Raw genomic sequence first — 17136 nt, forward strand, 5'->3', positions numbered from 1 at the left:
ATACTCATAATTGTTATTACTAATATATTCATTGTATTTCTAGACAACACAATGACAACAGTGTAACTTAAGTAATTTGAAAGTAATTATGTTAACTTTGAAAGAAATCTTAACATTTATGTCAAAAATATAATCTTTTATAAAGATGTAAAAATAATTAAAGCCGCAAGAAGCGATGATAGGGACCTAGCACCTAGGATCACCACTGCCCGGTGGCCTCAGGATGACATAGAACAGCAGACAATAATAATTTAAGCTGATATTTAAAAAAAAAAAAAAAACTAGGAAAATCACATATTTACGCCAAACGTTCTTCTGTCTGCAGGTGGCGCTATAACTGTGACTCAATATTGGCAGGTAAATGTCTTCAGGAGAGGAATCTTATGGAACATGCAAATTTTACAGGCAGGTCAGACATTGTTTGGCTGAGTTATAAGCCAAACTTCCCTCTGTCAGCAGGTGGCGCTATGACTGTGACTCAATATTGGCATGAAGATGTCTTCAGGAGAGGAATTTTATGAACCATGTGAAGTTTCAGGCAGATCGGACAATGCATGCCTGAGTTATAACAACTTACTGTTTCGTGGCGAATCGTCAAAATTTGCCAGGCCGCCACGGACACACCCTTTGACGAAATTTCTATATCGTCGCAATTTAACATTGCCAAGGCCTTTACATGATAAAACTTAATTTTGATGATGATCGGATAAAAGTCCTAGGAGGAGTTTGTTAAAATTCAATGCCTGGAAATGGCAAAAACGTCACTTTTTCGGCGCAGGAAGTTAAAAATATCTGACTTCCAGTTGGGTTTCAGATTTTGCTTTAAGAGACTTTTTTGTAGGAATTAGCATATTTGACGTGTGTGTATGCCAATTTTCGTATGTGTGCGTGAATCGTAGCTCAGGGGCCAGTTTGTCAAAAACGCATAGGAGGCGATGTCGAGCTTTTACCACGCCCACTCACGAAACCTATGGAAACGTTATTTTTTGCCACTTCTGGGGCGTGTGCAAAGCTTAGTGAGTCTTCGAGCATGGTTAGACCCACAAAATCACAATTCATTTGACAGAAGAAGAAGAAGAAGAAGAAGAAGAAGAAGAAGAAGTGGAGCAATTCCAATAGGGCCTATGCACCGTAGGTGCTCGGTCCATAAAAATCACTTATTTTTTAAGCAAGCACCCACACCCATCTATCCACCCACCCCCCCGAAAATACTTTTGGGAAACGTGAAATTCATGGTCAAGGTTTCTGGGCCATGTTTTCTCATGCACACCATTTCTCATCAGTCCACTAGGGGCCGCCGTGCATATTTTTGACAATATCAAAAATGTTACTGGGCCATATTTTCTCATATGTGCCATTTCTCGAAACTCCACTAGAGGCCACTGTTTCCATTTTTGACTATTAAAAACATTACTGTGGTCACATTTTTTTCCATAGACTGTAAAAGATATGGACGTAGTATCCGTGATGTCACCCATAGGTAGCGCAAAAGAAGAACGCAAAAGAAGCTACCAGTAAGCTTGGCAAACCATTGCCATTTTGTTTGCGTGTCATCGCACCAAACAAGGGCAAAGAGGTGGAGCGTGAGCAGAGCTAGAGACGCCTGCTGGCATTTTGCTTAGGCAGGCTTTTCTTTGGGAGAAACACTTAATACTTCATTACCTGCGACTCGTTTGTGTTCTGACCACATGTGCTTGGTTGTACACTATATCAATAAAGTGTTTAGACTTTTAAAAACACAGTTGAGCCACTAAGCATTTTTCTTATGACGTTTTTCTACAGGAGTTCTACAGGACGTTTTTCTTTGGAATTACTTCCAAATACTTCAAACATAGTCTTTGTTAGTAAATGCACGACTATTCTTAAAATCCAGGCATAACAGTGTAGGCCCACGCTTCAGATGACTGTTCTAGAGCCTACAGCAAATCAATTTGTCAGATTCTGGTGTGCTTTACAGCTCTAAAGAAAAATATAAATGATCAATTATATTTTTTATTTAACACAAATACATAAATAACGATGGTATAAGTATATAATTTCACTCAGCTGGGAACTGGAGGCCATGTGAATGGTTTGTGAGCACAATCAAGTGCACACAGCATGCCATATCAGCTGATAATTGTAAGAAATAATTACAAAAAGTAACTGACTGCAAGCACATGCACAGACCCTAGGTGCTCAATGCATGGGGCAATATAGGTTGATCACAAAGTGAACAGCGTAGGTGTTGGTGTGTGTGTGTGTGTGTGTGGGGGGGGGGGGGGGGGTGGATTGGCGATTGCAAAGTGAACGTGATAGGGCAATGTGTAGGTTGATCGGAAAGTGCAGAGCGGGCAGGGGGGATGGGGTGTTGTTGAAATTGCAAAGCTGGGGTGGGTGTTGGGGGTTGCAAATTGAAGGGGGAGGGGGGTTGGTGATTGGGAGGGTGGTGGTGGTGGGGGGGGGTTAATCGAGCAAGTGCCTGCTGAGAGGGGCAGTGGCTCTAGCCATCGGGCCACCCCCCTGTGCACGGCACTGACTGACTGTGTAAAGCCACATAAAACAACATAAAAATACAATGAATATGCCGAGTTCAGCAGCTAATCAGCCGGAATCAGCTGAGGTGAAGGGATGGCGAACAGCGAGACCTAGCTGTCACTCAAGTGGCCACACCCTTAATTACGCAACTTAATATGACATAATATTTAATAATATTTAACTTAATATAATATAATGTGGAGTTTGCATGTTCTCCCCGTGTTGGCATGGGTTTCCCCCAGAAGTCCACATAAGCTACAGGTGATTTGGGTAAGCTGAAATTGTCAGTAGTGTATGTGTGTGAATGAGAGTGTATGGGTATTTCCCAGTAATGGGTTGCAGCTGGAAGGGCATCTGCTGCGTAAAACATATGCTAGATAAGTTGGTGGTTCATTCCGCTGTGGTGACCCCAGATTAATAAAGGGACTAATCCGAAAAAAAGAACACGAATGAATTAATGAATGCCGTCAAACTGATGAGGACTTTTTCTTTAATTGCAATTGCATGTGTTTTCTTAAATTGCAGCATGTTAAACTCTCTTGGCCATCGTACCAAACAGGCGATCAGCGTCTCCAACAGGTTTTCCACAGTGGACAGAAACACCTCCAGGCATCATGGGAAGGTGAAAACCCAGTAAAAGACATGCTGAGACACTTACACACCACAGTTAATGGAGCGACTGGAGCCTGAAACACTGATGCGTCTCGCTCAGACTAGTGTTTACTGCACGTCTGATACGGAAATACCTGAACGCCGCAGTGGGAGCATTTCAGGAAAGCTTCTTCACCTGCTTCTGGTTAAACGCTTCATTAATGAGTCTGACTACCAGATCGTGAAGTGAATGCCACATTTAATCTGACAGTGAAAACTGGATGATGGGGTGATAATTGGATTTTATGAAGGTACATCGCGCAATTACAAGGTGGAATTTTGAAGTAGTAACTGCAGTAGAGTGTAAAACAAAACATTCAGTGTGGTATAATGGATTACTCAAATGAGTTTTTCAGGCATAAAAAAGTGCTGGGAGGAGAACGCATAACACTGGATTAAAAAATTGGTAGATATAAAATAATACAATATAATTTGCAGTCTTATTTGCATAAGACCTGACAGCTAAAATGTGCTGTCCACGTATGTGGCCACTAAGCCCTAGGAAGTTAAGGGACCTTGATGTTTCTTCCAACAACTTTAAACCTTGAAAAGTGTGAAAAGGTGACTTTTATGAGCATTTGTAATAGTTCAACGCAAACTCACGGCAATTCGTAACTTTTTGATTCAGTCGCTAATGCGTATGAATTCGTACGATCTAATTTATACAATTTAGTACGATTTGCTCATCACCCAATGATGGTTGGGGTTAGGAGTGGGGTTGGGTGCCACCAGTAGTGGAAAGAGTACTGAAACATCATACTCAAGTAAAAGTACCATTACTTGCACAAAAATGTAGGTCAAGTAGAGTAAAAGTATATGTTGTAAATATTACTCAAAGTATGAGTAAAAAGTAGGCATTTTAAAAGTACTCACGAGTAGTGATTAGTAGTTACGCCATAAAAAGCAGTTTTGCATTTACATACAGTTTGTGCAGTGATGTGTAAACGTAACATTCTGTAGTGCAGTAATCTTCCTATATTCGTTTGTTCCTTCCAACTTTCTTTCATTGTTTGTTTGTTCTGTCCTTCCTTCATTCTTTAATTTGTTTGTTCCTTCATTCATTCGGTCCTACCTTCATTTGTTTGCTCATATATATTTTTGTTCCTCCCTTCATTTGGTCCTTTGTTCATTAGTTCGTTCCTTTCTTAGTTTGTTCAGTACTTCCTTGAATCCTTACTTTATTTGGTCTTTTGTTCGTTCGTTCGTTCGTTTATATTTTTGTTCCTTTCTTCATTAGGCCCCTTGTTCTTTTCTTCCTTTATTCATTCCTTCCTTCATTCCTTTGGTCCTTCTTTCATTTGTTCGCTCATTCATTTATTCTTTCATTCATGATTTTGTTCCTTTCCTCATTTGGTCCTTTTATTCGTTCCTTCCTTAGTTAGTTCAGTCCTTCCTTGAATCCTTCCTTCATTCATTTGGTTCTTCCTTCCTTCATTAGTTCATTCCTTCTTTCGTTCGGTCCTTGATTCCATTTTTCATTCGTTCCATTTAGTGGTTGTTTAAGGAGGCTGTTTGGTGATTTCAGTCTTCATACAGTCAAAATCCTTTTTTTTTTTTTTTTTACAGTCGACATCTATTTTCTCATCAGTGACATCCGGTTTATTAAAAAACTGAGCGTCAATGTGTATGAATATTTTGAACATCTTCTTGGACATTGTTAATGCTTCTGAAAGGTTTGCTGCATTTATAAAGCGCCCATGTGTTGATGTTGTTCAGTATCATGTGATTTACTTTCTATGTGCGATTTGATTGGACAGGAATCACAGGACCGATTTTTTTACTCTAGCCAATCACCAAAGACAAGAAAGAAATAGAGTAGTCACTGCAGGTTGAAGGAAAGTAGTGGAGTAAAAGTACATATACTGCACTTTAAATGTGCTCAAGGAAAACTAAAAGTACACATTCATAAAACTACTTAGTAAATTACAATTTCTGAGAAAAACTACTCAATTACAGTAATGTGAGTATTTGTAATTAGTTACTTTACACCACTGGGTGCCACCCCTCCTTTTTAAAATCGTTCATTTTCATATGACTGACGAATTCTTACTGAACAATTCGGATTTATACCTTCCAACCCATCTCAGCATAATTCAATGTTTATCCTTTTCTCATCATCCTGTTTCTCAATATTTTTATTAAATATAATTATTTGATTATTTAAATGAGTATTCAACTTTGAAATGATTTTAACTAATGGATAAGTTAAACACACTGCTTTATGTAAAAATGTTCAGTGCATTTGCCTGTCTGTGTAACTTTTTCAGGAGCCAAACAAACTAGGTCAGAGGTCACGGAGACCTTGAGTGGAACTGATGGCTGAGGACTGGAAGCAACTGTTTCTATTGTTATTTCTATGAGTTAATACTATCTAAAATGTCTAAAGTGATTTTGCTTATTTGCGGTTAATTCTTTTAAAGTGATTCTGCTTTTTATTTAAGATAGACTTTGTGTAGTAAGGATACTATAACTGCCTAAATGTATATTATACCAGTTTTTATAAAGACGGTTGTGAATACACTCAGCCTTGGATAAGAAACAGATTATACCTAAAGTGTGTGTCTTCTATTTGATTGGGGGTCCGTTTTACAGGTCTAGAGTCAGCTCTAAACAGTCTAGTGCAGGGATGTCAAACTCATTTTAGGTCAGGGGTCGCATGGAATAAAATCTGTTCTGAAGTGGGCCGGACCTCGAGAGAGAGGGTGGGGGTGGGGAGGTTGGGGGGCTTGCTAGCACGCCTTCTTTTTCAAATGGTACATTTTCATATGACTGAACTCGTACAAAATAGCCGCTAAAGTGACAAAACGTAAAATAGTTACATTTCCTCGTGAGATCACCTCAGTGTGCAGGGCTTCCTACAGGTTTGAAATATACTTGCAGTGTTAGCCTGATTGAAAAACACCTTTTTCCCACAGCACATAAATGGTCAACTATTCAATTCAATTCAGCCTTATTTGTATAGCGCTTTTACAATGTAGATTGTGTCAAAGCAGCTTCACATAAAGTTCAGTTTTTAGTGTTTAATTTCAGTACAGTTTAGCTCAGTTCAGTGTGGTTTAAAGTCATTACTGAGAGTCCAAACACTGAAAAGCAAATTCATCGATGTGTAGCTCTACATGTCCTGAACCATGCAAGCCAGTGGCGACAGCGGAGATGGAAAAAACTCACCAATAAGAGAGTGAGGAAACTACATGCAACAAACAAAAAATAATGTGATTTTTAACTTTATTTTTATTTATTATGACACTGTTATACACTTTTTCTTTTCAATGGGTTAAAGTTATTTTTAAAAGGCTGTTGAAATAATAGAAATCCACTTTTTCTCTAACTTATATGCTATTGAGGAGACATGTGCACCCACTGACAGGTAAAGGGTGCTCTGCTCTGCTCTCTCTTTCTCTCTCTCTCTCTCTCTAAAGTTGCTATATTGGAATGACATTTACAGTATTGTCAAAACATTTTAGATAAGTATAAAGTATGTAATATATTAGCATCATTCAATTATTAAAATATGCAGCAAATGAGAAATATCAGAAAAAAATTTGTCATTATTGCAAAAAAATATATACTAGAATAAGTAAAGTGTAGATTATTTAAATAAGGCAAATTAGTTGATTAACCATTTCTGATGGTGTAAAAATATTTTGCGGCCATTATAGGTGTCACTTTGTTCTCTCCGAGTATAAAGTTTATCTGAGTCGATTATTAAATTATTAATCATTTAATCATACACATTTAATTTAATGTTATTAACAGTCAGCTGCGAAATGGCAATGCAAAAAAGGCATACAAATAATGGCAACTTTAGAATGCGAAAGTAAAACCTGAATTCTGGACATTTTAGGAGATTCAGAAACTACAGTCGGATGCATTCTGGCGGAAAAGGCGCGTCTCAGTGGGTCTGCAGAGCACGTGAGAATTTCTGTATGAATGACAGATCGCGCACACACAGAACCAGCAGTAGGAAACGTGCAGAGCGAGAGAAGATTTTCCACGTTAATTGATCGCGAATGTTTAGTTTTCTTGGACAGATACAAAAAAAGGTATGAGGTCTTTCTCTCTGAGATGGCTGTCAAATTGACGCTGATTCAGGCTTGTGGATGGGATTAAATTAAGTTTGCTATTGCGCCATCCAGTGGACACAATTGGAACAGCAGTATATTTTATTGAAAAATTTCAGCTCACAGAATCATCTCGCGGGCCGTATTAGCTTCATTTGCAGGCCTGATCCGGCCCGCGGGCCGTACGTTTGACACCCCTGGTCTAGTGGATGTCTGACATTTACGCTTAAGATATTGTTCAGAATTGTACGCACAAACCCCACGAGGAAATGTTCCTGTAATTGTTATTGATTGGTGATTGTAACGGCCTAGGAACTCATTGCGAGTGCTGAAGCTGGCTTCTGCTGATGAAACTGCAAACTATCTTCAGTAAACTTTATTTATTTAATTGAATCTCTGACTCCGGCTCTTCTTCATCTGACAGACTGCTCATGCTTTGTGTTAAACTGTATACCTATCCCTAAAGTATGGATTAGCCACTAAACTGACAAAACATAAAATACTTATGTTTCCTGGTGAGATCAGGCTGAATAGTTTGCAGTATTGTGTGGGTTGGTGTTGTATATTACGCTACAGAAACCTTGTTATAAACTGCAGCACATTTTTTTGGTAATTTTACACACTTATTTCTCTGTTTATTGTTTCTTATACATTATATTATTTCTGCTAAAATGTCAATAAAAGTCACTTTGTTAAACTGTAGATTTGAATTTGCAACATCAAAAGTCGACAGAGCAGAGATCAACATACCATTATGCAGTTCACAACTGTAAACAAACCGAAAAAACACAAATTACAGAAAGTGTTCATTAACAGATATTGTTTTTAGTGCTGTCAAAATTAGTGCGTTAACGCATGTGATTAATTTGAAATAATTAACTAGTTAAAATTTTTTTACGCAATTAACGCAGTTGCAGTTTTTTTTTCTGTTCTGGCCATGGTGTGTTCAACTTGCAAAGAAATACGGATAAGACCAAGGAAGCACCTTTTTTAAGGCAAGTTTCAGTATAAAATAGTTAATGTCGCATTACCAGAGTTTCATGCAATTTCAGGTGTTTCATTTTTAACTTTCGACTTTTGTTTTAATGGAATTTGATGGCGCATGGCAAACGGAAAGAAAAACCTTCGCATTTTGTGACTTGGTGGTCCTTTAAGGTAATTAAAAATCTCTGTTTTTACATGGTCGACTCTTAACCCCTTCCACAGCGCCCCGACGAGGTCGCACTGAGGTGCTGTTTTTTCCACATGTCAATTTTATGAATAGATTACGTCAAAAAGGACATGAGTAATCTTGAAAAACTACACATCAGTTTAAAGCTACATCCCCTGAGCACCCATTACAGCTAGTTGTTTGTCAATGGAAAGCTTATAAAGAATGTATTTGCTAAATTTGTGTAAGTTTTGCAGAAAATGCTAATTAGATATGGCGTACATATCATGTAATAACAACACACACATGCATTCACTGCTGTGCATCACAGTTTATTTTGAAAGGTAAGAGTCCATCCCATCAAGCAAATTTAGTCCACTGACACAATAGTGTTGAATTATGGATGGTTATTCATTTGTTTATGTCACCATTTCTGCCGAAGACCTATTGTTTACACCGTTTTACCATGGTACTCACATGTGAAAATGCTGTCTTTGGAGTAAAAGACCAGTCGGTGTCATAGCTTACAATGTTACAGATAAAATGAGACCACAAACTAAATAAAAAAAGTCCAAGTTATAGTTATTAAAATCTAAACAAAGCCGAGCGTTTTGGCCGTCTGCATGTCTCTCAGTCATTTGCTATCGATCATACACAGAAGTTCAGTTTCTACTTCCCCGAAGTTAGACTGACATAGAATTTAGCCAATGGCTGTGTGATTTTCTTGTTACTGGACACTTTTTGCTCTAAATTTTTGCAAATTTGATGAACACGATCATGTGTGTTGAATCTGAAGGGAGTCGCTCCAGCTGCGCTGTCCTGCATGCGGAATGTTTGTGTTTGTGTGTGTGTGTGTATATGTGTGTGTGTGTGTGTGTGTGTGCGTGCGCGCTTTGGTGTGACACAACGCGTACCTGTATGTGCCAGTGATATACCGCTTGATGCTTCTTACATCCTTGTCGCAGCACCAGTGGCCACAAAATTAGGCACCGAAACGCATATGCTGATTCAGCAATCCTGCCTGTGATCCAGCCTGTTCTCACTCTCAGCTCACATAATTCAAAAGAAAAGGTCCACATTGTCCCCCGATAATGTCAACAGACTGGACTATCTTAGCAACTGGATGAATGGAAAGGAGGACTGAGCAAAATTGTTTCTACTTTATAATTAATGTTGTCAACTCACAGCAATACAACTTTACAATTAGTGCAATTGTTTGTATTTAATACTTATTGTTATTATAATTTTCCATATCTGCAATTTCTGTATTTTGGCTTTTTTTTTTTTGCAGTCCACTTAGAATCCAACTTGGAAATCAATGTTTTCTTTATTGGCATTGATTGTATTGAAATTAAAATGGCATTAACATGCCTGTGTTTTTATTTCTGTAATAAATATGGCTGTCAAGCCAGGATCTTGATGGTTTATCGTGGGTTTGTTGTTTACATGAAGAAATCTGTGTTACAAGTAAAACAAAAATTCTAATAATTAATTATATTTTGAATTTAAAGAGTTTTTGTCTTGCTTTTATATAAATTTTACATTTGAATAGCCAAAATTACACGTTTCAGTCTTTTAAATGTGATTAATCGCGGTTGATTCTCAAAAAAAGTGTTATTAATTAGTTTATTTTTTTTAATCGATTGACAGCACTAATTGTTTTATAACGTAGGCAAAAGTAACCGTACCCTGCTGCACTTCACTGCATATAGTAGTGTTGTTTTGGGAAACTCATGATCAGCGTCATGTCCTGATTACATCTCTCCATCATAATTTCCTGCCTTAAATTAAAATGTGGCAAAAATGAGGAGTTTTAAGGAGCATGGGGAAGGCAGAGTGCATTGTGGGACGAGCAGCTGCATCACTTCAGCTCATTACTGTCCACTGACATCATCTGTTTGCAGAAATAGGAAGCAGGATCCACTGGAAAGACTTTTTTTTCATATATTTTGGTGGATTTTCATCAAATGAACAAATATTTATAGACAGGAGACAATTGCAGGTCAGTCTTTTGACCTTTGCAGGAGAAAAATCTATCTATCTAGATCTATCTATCTATCTATCTATCTATCTATCTATCTATCTATCTATCTATCTATCTATCTATCTATCTATCTATCTATCTATCTATCTATCTATCTATCTATCTATCTATCTATCTATCTATCTGTCTGTCTGTCTGTCTGTCTGTCTGTCTGTCTGTCTGTCTGTCTGTCTGTCTGTCTGTCTGTCTGTCTGTCTGTCTGTCTGTCTGTCTATCTATCTATCTATCCATCCATTTATCCATCCTTCCACCCGTCCGTTCATCTATCTATCTATCTATCTATCTATCTATCTATCTATCTATCTATCTATCTATCTATCTATCTATCTATCTATCTATCTATCTATCTATCTATCTATCTATCTATCTATCTATCTATCTATCTATCTATCTATCTATCTATCTGTCTGTCTGTCTGTCTGTCTGTCTGTCTGTCTGTCTGTCTGTCTGTCTGTCTGTCTGTCTGTCTGTCTGTCTGTCTATCTATCTATCTATCTATCTATCTATCCATCCATTTATCCATCCTTCCACCCGTCCGTTCATCTATCTATCTATCTATCTATCTATCTATCTATCTATCTATCTATCTATCTATCTATCTATCTATCTATCTATCTGTCTATCTGTCTATCTATCTATCTATCTATCTATCTATCTATCTATCTATCTATCTATCTATCTATCTATCTATCTATCTATCTATCTCTCCATCCATTCATCCATCCTTCCACCCGTCCGTTCATCTATCTATCTATCTATCTATCTATCTATCTATCTATCTATCTATCTATCTATCTATCTATCTATCTATCTATCTATCTATCTATCTATCTATCTATCTATCTATCTATCTATCTATCTATCTATCTAATTTTGTAGGGGATTTAAAAAAAGAATAATCTGCTGCGCATCCACAAGCATTTAACATTTAAAAACATTTAATACTAAAGCTACAACAAAACATGAACTATTAATGCACATTTGATTATTTTGGTCCCCAAGTATACATGATGTATATTAAAACGAATTGAATAAATAATTTACATATTACCAATGTAAGTAAAATGTAAGTTATAACAAAAACCCAAAATATTAATGCTCACTTGATTATTTTGCGCTAGTTTTGCTGATGTACATGATATTAAAAAAATAATATAATGTATGTAATGTATATATATCATCTATCGATTCGTCCGTCCGTCCACCTGTCTGTCTGTCTGTCTGCCTATCTATCTATCTATCTCCATCCATTCATCTATCCGCCCATCCATTTATCTGTTCATCTATCCATCCATCCATCTATCCATCCGTCCGTCCGTCCATCCATCCATCCATTCATCCATCCATCCATCCATCCATCCATCCATCCATCCATCCATCCATCCATCTATCTATCTATCTATCTATCTATCTATCTATCTATCTATCTATCTATCTATCTATCTATCTATCTATCTATCTATCTATCTATCTATCTATCTATCTATCTATCCATCCATCCATCCATCTATCTATCTCAATCTATTTCCACCCATCCATCCATCCCTCTATCTCCATCAATTCATCCATCCGTCCGTCTGTTCATCTATCCGCCCGTCCATCCGTTCGTCCATCCATCCATCCATCCATCTGCCCGTCCATCCATCCATCCATCCATCCATCCATCCATCCATCCATCCATCCATCCATCCATCCATCCATCCATCTATCTATCTATCTATCTATCTATCTATCTATCTATCATCTATCTATCTATCATCTCCATCCCTCCACCCATCCATAAGTTGCATTTGAATATATATATATATTTTTTACATCTGAATAAACTTCAGCAAATTAATCTGTCTATTCACAGAACACATGGACTTCTTCAACAGTGTGTAACAGACATAAGGAAACAGTCCGAATGAGCAGATCTGGAATCTAGACCTCTTAGACATTTTGTTTTGATGGGTTTAACATGTTTTGGCCACTACATCACACTTCGGCTCGTGTTATTTCATACTTCTGATGACTTTACTATTATTCTCCAATGTGGAAAATAGTCATAATAAAGCGATGGGTAGGTGTGCCTGAACGCCTGCTTCATGTTTTGCTGTTTTCTGGCCTGAGTTTCACAGACAGATCTCATTTCCTTGGCTGGACATCTTCACAATACATGCACCGGGTTACATAAGAGACTGTAGGAAAGACCTCGTCCGCCAGGCACTGTGATGTAACCCTGTGGCTGAGACGCTTCCACAAGAATCTCATTCAATAAATGGACATTTTAGATACTGCATTTATAGAAATATTGATGTATTTTTATTTTAAAGTATTATATACTTATATTAGCCTCATGCCAATGACCTTTCCCAGGGTTTAAAAACTAGTGAGGTCTGGGGATTGTTAAGAAATGTGCAATAATAATGACTATGCGAGGCAGTGGCGCAGTAGGTAGTAATGTCGCCTCACAGCAAGAAGGTCGCTGGTTCGAACCTCGGGTCAGTTGGCGTTTCTGTGTGGAGTTTGCATGTTCTCCCTGCCTTCGCGTGGGGTTCCTCCGGGTGCTCCGGTTTCCCCCACAGTCCAAAGACATGCGGTACAGGTGAATTGGGTAGGCTAAATTGTCCCTAGTGCATGGGTGTATGTGTGGATGTGTGTGTGGATGTTTTCCAGAGATGGGTTGCGGCTGAAAGGGCATCCACTGCATAAAAACTTGCTGGAAAAGTTGGCGGTTCATTCCGCTGTGGCGACCCCGGATTAATAAAGGGACTAAGCCGACAAGAAAATGAATGAATGAATAATGACTATACCAGGGCTATTCAATTAGTTTGTCATGAGGGCAAGTTCATGAAAAGCATTACAAATGATGGGTCGGAGAGATATGCTTGCAATTTAAGTGGTCTACATTAAAACGTTAAAATATCAACATTAACACGTTAAAATATCTAAAATTTTAAAACTACATAACATCAGTTTGTTGTACAATAGGCTTCTTTTTTTACAAACATTTAAATGTTGTATTTTAAAGTACAACAAAATCAGTGCATTGCTTAAGTAGGCTTCTTCTACATTCAGACTTGCTGTGTTTTAAACTGCATAACATATAGGAATGCAATGATTATAGATTTTGGTTGTACGATCATAGTCTGAAGAATAATCTTTCAAGATTATCACGATTATTATACATTTATTAAATTCAAAACACTACTAGTTAAGAAAATCTCAAGAAAACTTCTTATATTTTAAAGTGTTTATTGCTGCTCAGTAACCAAATACAGCACAAAATATTAATAAAAAAAACAAACAGTAGTCAATTTCTCTCTTTAAAATTAAAAATAAATAAAAAAGTTTTTGATTTAAACGAGTGATAATTTTACAATGAAATAAATGATAGAACAATGTAGTTACAAAATAGTATTTGTATAATGTTAATTTAAGCTATGTAAAAGCTAAGAATTTAAATGAACTAATGTTATTATCTGCGTTCATACAAACATAATAAATGTAATAATTTGTAACAATTCGTATCTTTTTTTATTTACGACAATTTCGTATCATTGACATTGCACTAAAAGCCACGCACAACTCTCACCGCTACAGCTGAGATAACTTCTACTGTGTTCGCCTGGAGGACATGAGTGCGTCGGTTCGCTTGCGAGTCGTGCGTGCACCCCTCCAATATGAGCACGTCTCCATTGGAAATAATGAACTGGCGTGCGGAAAAGACGCAAAATGTGAACGACCCGCTGCTATGGTTAATCCAGTATGCATATGTATTAGTCTCGGTATAAGCTCGGAACTTTGAACTAGCACACAGTTGGCATAACCTTGTTTAGTTGCAGTAGTTTCATTCCATGCAACAGAAACACGGCGTTGAGAAGTCTTTACCATTAATTAATCATATTTAATTAAAGCGAGGTTAATAGTAAAATCGCACTTACAGCAGTTTGAGTGAAAGTGGCCGCATAGAGAAACACTCATAAAGCTTTCACACAGAGAGACATTGCAGCGCTGCTGTAGATTGTGGATGTTTACAGCAGTTTGACTGATAAATATGAATTTGTTGCTAAATTGCTAGTGGTGCCAAACATCATTTCCTGTTGTTTACATCCTTGTTTAATCATTGCATTATCATTATCCTTAAACGATATCAGTGTACAAAATCAGTTGTACAAAAGGCCAAATGTTTTTGGCTGCCCGCACCACTCACTTAATGCCAGTTGACTCACTCTCTGCGCAGCCTTCAGCTGCAGCTCGTGCTGTATTGAACAGACGCACGTCACTTCATAATTATAGCAGCTGTTTTTCGACTGCACTAAATGTATTTTTGATGTCTTGGTCACACTATTTGGAGGGCCGGAACAAATTGCCTCGGGGGCTGGGTTTGGCCCGCGAGCCGCCAATTGAATAGCCCTGGACTATACCATTGAAGACAAAATATTTGGTCTTCTTGTGCAATTTTAATAATTTTTTCAGGTAACCTTTACAATAAAGATATATTAGTTAATGCGGGTAATGCATTAGTTAATATGAATTAACAGTGAACAACACAATTCTGAAGGATTACTCAGTCTTTGTTAACGTCAACTAAACATATATTAATGTGTTATTGAATACATTAGTTAACATGAACTGATGGTAAGCAAAGACTATTATTCAGCATTACATAAAGTTTGCTACTGTTAACTTACTCATATTCTAATGTATCTCTTTACATTAAAGGGCTGGACCACAGTGTAATTTTAAGGCTTGGTTTTGTTTTTAAGATGCAAAGCAATGTGTGCTCATGCTTCACTTTCAGAAAATCACGTTACTTTTTCATTTATCTTACTTTGATTATATACAGCTACTCAGCTAACATGAAACGACTGTCCTATTTCCTAGTTCCTATGAACGACCTGCCCTCAGGAGGCTCTGATTGGTCAGCTAACATAATGTGCTGTGATTCGCGGTTTGGCTCCAGGTCATGCCCCTACAAGCATGTGCTTTTATGCTGTGTAAACAGTCCAGTCAGAGCAGCTGTTAGCAGAGTTAGCTGCCTGAATCAAACAGAAAATTGAAGAGCACACAGCTAAAGCTCACGCCTGCTCTCAAAAGCAACATCTGACAAGTGTTTTTCATATATTCAGAATAAGCATGTTTAAGCAATATAAAACGTTCACTTATATTTTGTGAATTTGTATTTTGAGATGTAGAATGCACGGAAAGTGACCGCATAGAGAAACGCACAGAAAGCCTCCACATATAGAGACATTGCAGCGCTGCTGTAGATTGTGGAGGTTTACAGCGATTTGACTGATAAATATGAATTTGTAGCTAAATTGATAGTGGTGCCAAACAGCATTTCCTGTTGTTTACATCCTTGTTTACATCCTCGCTACATGTAGTTAATCAATTTTAACAAATAAAAACACTTACAGGTTGTGGCTTACAATCCACAGCTTCGTTGGTTAGAGGAGTTTTGAGCCGAAACCAGCACTGAACTGATACTAAAGCTATATCGGTTTTATTATTCTCTGGGACATAATCAAAATTAACCTATAAGCACTTCTCTCTTTGGGTCGTGTCCTTTGGAAGCCCAAATAGAGCGAACCAAATATAGCGAACCATCATTGGTGGTTCATTCCAGTCGCTGCAGTTATTTGCGACTGGAATAACTACAACAGTTGAGATCATCTGACCTTGCTTACATCCTTGCTACAACATATCGTTAACGCTAGAAACTGTGCATGTAGTTGATCAATTTTAACAAATAAAAACACTTTCAGGATGTGGCTCACAATCCACAGCTTCGTTGGTTAGAGGAGTTTTTAGCTGAATCCAGCACTGAACTGGGTGAGATTCTGGAAGTTCTCCTTTGTCAAATGCTAGAGCTATATCTTGTTTATTATTCTCTGGGACATAATTAAAATTAAACTATAAGAGCAGATCTCTTTGTGTCTTGTCTTTTGGAAGCCCAAATATAGCGAACCAAATATAGCGAACCAACATTGGTGGTTCATTCCAGTCGCTGCAGTTATTTGCAACTGAAATAACTACAACAGTCAAGATCATATAACCTCATATGAAGAACGCATATTGGGAAACAGCCTGAGTTTGGACACCCCTGGTCTAAACAGTCTCTGGATCATGGTGTGTAATGATGTAGACATCTTCTTGGATACTTTTAATGCTTCCAAATGGTTTGCTGCATTTATAAGCGCCCATGCCTTGGCGTAGTTCAGAATATGTGATTAGTTTTTATGTGGGATTTAATTGGACAGGAATTGCAGGACTGATTATTCTACTTTAGCCAATCCGTATAGACAAGAACAAAGAAAGTAGTGACTGCAGGATAAAGGAAAGTAGTGGAGTAAAAGTACCGATACTGCACTAAACATGTACTCAAGAGAAATTAAAAGTACACATTTTTAAAACTACTTAGTAAATTACAATACCTGAGAAAACCTACTCAATTACAGTCATTTGAGTGTTTGTAATTTGTTACTTTACACCACTGCTGGCAACATGGCAAAACCTTAGTCTGCATCTTGCAGCTATTGGCGGTCAAATTAAATACACTGTTTTAGCAAACAGGATTTGAAATAGTTTTTCTGAACTGTTATTATTAAAGACAAGAACTTTACCTCATATCTGACTATGAGCTTGTTCATGCCTCACTTTAACACCACGACGAAGAGGACTTCGTGGAAGGAATGACGAATGGAAATCCAAATGGTGCCAATGAC

The 17136-nt window shown here is 37.6% G+C and overlaps 1 protein-coding gene across 9 annotated transcripts in view; it reads right to left on the minus strand.

Annotated features, from left to right (window-relative positions):
- LOC101882086 (ras-specific guanine nucleotide-releasing factor RalGPS1-like) overlaps window positions 1–17136 on the minus strand; it is a 328440-nt gene that overhangs the window by 32438 nt on the left and 278866 nt on the right. The window lies entirely within an intron of this gene.

This window comes from Danio rerio, chromosome 5 (genome assembly GCF_052040795.2).
Source record: "Danio rerio strain M-AB ecotype USA chromosome 5, GRCz13ab, whole genome shotgun sequence".
Lineage (NCBI taxonomy): Eukaryota > Metazoa > Chordata > Actinopteri > Cypriniformes > Danionidae > Danio > Danio rerio.